Source organism: Neomonachus schauinslandi, chromosome 5 (assembly GCF_002201575.2).
Source record: "Neomonachus schauinslandi chromosome 5, ASM220157v2, whole genome shotgun sequence".
Taxonomy (NCBI): domain Eukaryota; kingdom Metazoa; phylum Chordata; class Mammalia; order Carnivora; family Phocidae; genus Neomonachus; species Neomonachus schauinslandi.
The window spans coordinates 60699286-60704719 of record NC_058407.1 but is presented as its reverse complement, the minus strand read 5'-3'; positions in this window follow the sequence as shown (position 1 = coordinate 60704719).

The following is a 5434-nucleotide window of genomic DNA, read 5'->3' as shown; positions in this document are numbered from 1 at the left end:
TACTTTTTAAAAAGGTGAAAGAGGGCACCTGGGTGGCTCAGTTGGTTAAGTGTCTGCCTTTGGCCCACGTCCTGATCAAAGGGCCCTGCTCAGCAGGGAGTCTGCTTCTCCGTCTCCCTCTGCCCCTCCCCCCTGCTCATGTTCACTCTCACGCGCACACTTGCTCTCTCTCTCTTTCAAATAAATAAAATCTTTTTTAAAAATTAAAAAATTAAAAAAAATTTTTTTTAAGTGAAAGAGGGAGGCATAAGATAAGTCAGATGAGAGTGATCAATATAAGGATTCAACCTGGTGTTTCTGTCTTTGAAAATGGAAGAAGGGGACCATGAGTCAAGGCATTATATGGAAGTGGAAAAAGCAAGGAAACAGATTCTCCCAGAGAGCTTCCAGAAAGATTGCAATCCTGCCAACATTTTGATTTTAGCCCAGTGTAGCCCATTTCAGACTTCTGGCCCAGAGCCATAAGAGAATAAATCTGTGTTGTTTTAAGCCACTAAGTCTGTGGTAACTTCTTACAGTGGGAACAAGAAACTAATGTATCCTCCAAAGATGTTCATGTTTTTATTTTAGCAAGCAATGAAATTGGTTAGACCCAAACTGCAAACTCTCTCTCTCACTTGAAATAGACAAGCAGTTCAGACCTTACTTCAATTCTCTCTCCTTTGTTTTTTCTTTCCTCAGCTGAACTGTCGACAGCCTGCTTTAATGCATTCATGGTTCAAGGACCAGCCAGAGACTTGGGCAGAATCAACACCAGAACTCTCTCTTCTTTGCAGGATTCCCTCTCAATTGTGAGAGCAGAGACTGTCCTGGGCAATGCCTTTTTTTTTTTTTTTTTTTTTTTTAAGATTTTAGGGATGCCTGGGTGGCTCAGTTGGTTAAGCGACTGCGTTTGCCTCAGGTCATGATTCTCCCTCTCCCTCTGCCTGCTATTCCACCTGCTTGTACTCTGTCAAATAAATAAATAAAATCGTTAAAAAAAAGATTTTCTTTATTTGTCAGAGAGAGAAACAGAGAGCTCGCACAAGCAGGGGGAGCGACAGGCAGAGGAAGAAGCAGGCTCCCTGCTAAGCAAGGAGCCTGATGCGGGACTCAATCCTGGGACCCTGGGATCATGACCTGAGCCAAAGGCAGACGTTCAACTGACTGAGCCACCCAGGCGTCCCTGGGCAATGCATTCTTAATGGCAGAAATGTGGCAGGTTTTCTAGCAAAGCTTCAGCCACCCTGGACCACACCAGGCTGTAACACCCCATGTTGGTACCTTTTTCCAAGTTTTAGGTCCCCTCCAAAATCTGCTTGTCTTTGTTCCACAGCTTTCAGATAGTTGTGGGGTTTTTTTTTTAATTTTTATTCAGAGTTTATTTTTACCTTCAAGAGAGTTAATCCTCTGGGAATCTATTACCAAACCAGAAACAGAACTCCTATATAATCTTGATATATATTTAAAATTAATCTTACACAGTAAAAACTCAGTGATAAAAAGACTTTTATTTTGGGGCGCCTGGGTGGCTCAGTTGGTTAAGCGACTGCCTTCGGCTCAGGTCATGATCCTGGAGTCCCGGGATCGAGTCCCGCATCGGGCTCCCTGCTCGGCAGGGAGTCTGCTTCTCCCTCTGACCCCCATCCGTCTCATGCTCTCTGTCTCTCATTCTCTCTGTCTCAAATAAATAAATAAAATCTTTAAAAAAAAAAAAAAAAAAAAGACTTTTATTTTGGAGAAATACACATCTTTAAAGCACTGATATATTTTGCTTGGGTTGTCAGGACATAAAGCAACAAACAATGATAATTTGATTATTTCAGCTATCCAAGCTTAACAAAATAGAAGTAACTGGTAAATGAACCATATTCCATTATTAATGGATTAGCTTAGTCCTGGTTATCTGAGAAATGTCTTTGCCCACTTCACCAGAAGGAAGATCATAATATCCACAATTAGCATCACAGATTCATAAAATGACAAAAAAAAAAAAAAAAAAGATTTTTTTAAGGTACCTGGGTGGCTCAGTTGGTTAAGCAGCTGCCTTCGGCTCAGGTCATGATCCCAAGGTCCTGGAATCGAGCCCAGCTGGGGGTCTGCTTGAGGAGTCTCTCTCTCTATTTCCCTCTGCTTCTCCCCCACCTCCCCCACCCTGCTCATAATCTAATATAAATAAGTAAATCTTTTTAAAAAAAGAAGAATGTCAGGGCGCCTGGGTGGCTTAGTCGTTAAGCGTCTGCCTTCGGCTCAGGTCATGATCCCGGGGTCCTGGGATCGAGCCCCGCATCGGGCTCCCTGCTCTGCGGGAAGCCTGTTTCTCCCTCTAACTCTCCCCCTGCTTGTGAACCTGCTCTCACTGTGTCTCTCTCTGTCAAATAAATAAATAAAATCTTTAAAAAAGAAGAAGAAGAAGAAGAAGAAGAATGTCAAGTTTCCAAATATAATTATTTATATATATTAGAAAAAGTGTAGTTTTCAAAAGAAAATTTGGACAATTTCAACTAATTATTGTTAAGAACCTCAAATACTAAATTGAGCCAATTAGCTTAGTAAATTCAGACTCCAGAAAACAAATATAAACTTACATGCATTTGCTTGTTTGCTTTTGTGGGTTTTTTTAAGATTTTATTTATTTATTTGAGAGAGAGAGAGATAGCCAGAGACAGCACAAGTGGCGGGGGGGGAGGGGAAGGCTCCCCACTGAGCAGAGAGCCCGAGGAAGGGCTCCATCTCAGGACCCTGGGATCATGACCTGAGCTGAAGGCAGACACTTAACTGACTGAACCATCAGGTGCCCCCCACCCTGGCAAGTAATTTTTGATAATCAATTTCTGACCCACAAACACGGAGATAATGCCAGTAAATTTTAGAGTAATTCATTACATAGCAATGGGTAATTAACAGTTTATTCCTTCTGGATTTCTTCAGAACAAATGCCACAAAGTGGTTACCATAGACTTATTTTGTGATTTTAACAGTTTTATTTTTTAAGAAGCCTTTGGGAAACTGAAAAGAACATGAACCTGATAGCTCTGGCCCTGCAGCTCTGCACTTGCTGGTTGTGTGCACTTGGGTTAGGTACTCTTTGTTTCTGAACTTCAGAGTCATTATCTAAAAATAGGATTTTTACCTTAGAGTGGGACACCTGGGTGGCTCAGTCTAAGTGTGTGCCTTCGGCTCAGGTCATGATCCCAGGATCCTGGGATCAAGTCCTGCAACGAGCTCCTTGCTCAGCGGGGAGCCTGCTTCTCCCTCTGCCTGATGATCCTCCTGCTTGTGTGCACTCTCTCTCTCTCTCTGACAAACAAAATCTTTAAGAAAATAATATATTTACCTTAGAGGGCCATTGTGAGCACTAAATAAGCTAGTTTGTTAAGTGCTTGATATAACCCTGGGATATATTAGGTGCTTGGTAACTAAGTCTCTCCCTACCCCACATGTCCCTACCTCATCTAGCTTTTCTGTACACTTTCTGAAATCTGTCCCCAATGGCCAACATTTTTTTTTTAATTTTCAAATAACATTCCTTTTAACGATCCAAACCAGAAGAAATATGGAATCTCGAGCCTTACCCCAGTCCTACTGAATTGGAATCTAACTTTTAACAAATTCCCCAGGTGATAAGCAAATTCATCGAAACATAACAAGTACTGGATTAATACATATCCCAACTCTAATATGGCCAAAACAGAGCCTATGTGCCTCTCCAAACCTGCCTCACCTCAGGCTTGGCCGTTTAAGTAAATGGTATCATCCAGGTGTTTATGCCAAAAACACGGAGTCATCTTTGATAGTTCCCTCTCCTGTGCCCTTCACATCTAACCAATCACCAAGTCTAATTCCAAGATATATCTGCATCTGTCTCTTTCCATCCCTACCCTCTCATCTAAGCCACCATCTTCTCTCACCAGGATTACAGCAGCTGGGCCAACTTATCCAGTACGTATATAGGAGGCACAGTGGCTGGGCTCCATCATAATTTCAGGGGCCCTCAAAAACATTTTAGTTTAAAATTATAATAAAAAACAAATGTTTAGGTCAAAAAATGTTTTCATGTATAATATTAATATATTGGCCAGCAGTCATAACGTACAATTTTATAATTGATTCTGATGAATATTTACATAAATATACACTGATGTAACCACCACCTACATCAAGACACTAAGTAATCCTTTTCAAAATTTTACTTCAAGTCATGACATAGAATTGCGTTAATTTTATTGCATAAAAATAAAATCCTTCCATGTTTTCCCAACCCACTTGGAATAAAATCCAAACTCCTAAACATGGTTTACAAAGCGTCACACAATTCAACTCCTATCTCTCAAACTTCATCTTGTACCACTCTTCCTCCTCCCTCACCATATCCCAGCTACCAGCTTTTAAATTCATCAATTTGTCAAGGCGGTGCTGTCCTGGAGCTTATGACCCAGCTGTGCATCCTCTGCCTTCTCCTAAAGCTCTTCCTAAAGATGTTCACAGGACCGGCTATTTGTAATCCAGATCTGTTGTTCTTTTTTTTTTTTTTTTTAAAGATTTTATTTATTTATTTGACAGAGAGAGACACAGCGAAAGAGAGGGAACACAAGCAGGGGGAGTGGGAGAGGGAGAAGCAGGCTTCCCGCTGAGCAGGGAGCCGGATGTGGGGCTCAATCCCAGGACCCTGGGATCATGACCTGAGCCGAAGGCAGACGCTTAATGACTGAGCCACCCAGGCGCCCCCTGTTGTTCTTTTTTTAAAGATTTTATTTATTTATTTGACAGAGAGAGAGAGGGAGGGAGGAAGAGAGAGGGGCAGCTTGCACAAGCAGGGGGAGTGGCAAGCAGAGGGAGAAGGAGAAGCGGACTCCGCACCGAGCAGGGAGCCTGATGCGGAGCTCCATCCCAGTACCCCAGGATCATGACCTGAGCCGAAGGCAGATGCTCAACTGACTGAGTGACCCTCCAGATGTGTTTAAATGTCACTTCCTCAGAGGCCTTCCCTGACCAGGCAGTCTAAAGTTGCATCCAATCATCTTTTAATGAAAACATCTTAATTACCTGCAGAGTGCTTATCATTTCTAATATTCATTCACTGCTTATTGTCTCTTTCCCTCACTGGACTATAAAGTCCTTTGGAGTTTTGTTTTCTGTTTTATCAAAAAAATGCCAATAACAGTGCCTGACACATGGTAGGCGCTCAATGAAAATTTTCATTAAGTAACATACTAATACAGTATATGATAATATATAATAAAATGTAGCATTAGGTAGACGAAGCATGGATAACACTCGGCTGTGAAATCATACGGGCCCGGATCTGACTGAAGGTAGTCGATAAAACGAAGGACTAATTGAGGTAAAAGTCCATGGCAATTAAGTGTTCGATATTTGTTACTTTCTTATTCTTCTAAACATAACCAATTAAAACCACCCTTAGGCAAGATATTGGGCTTGTTTTGCTTCAACA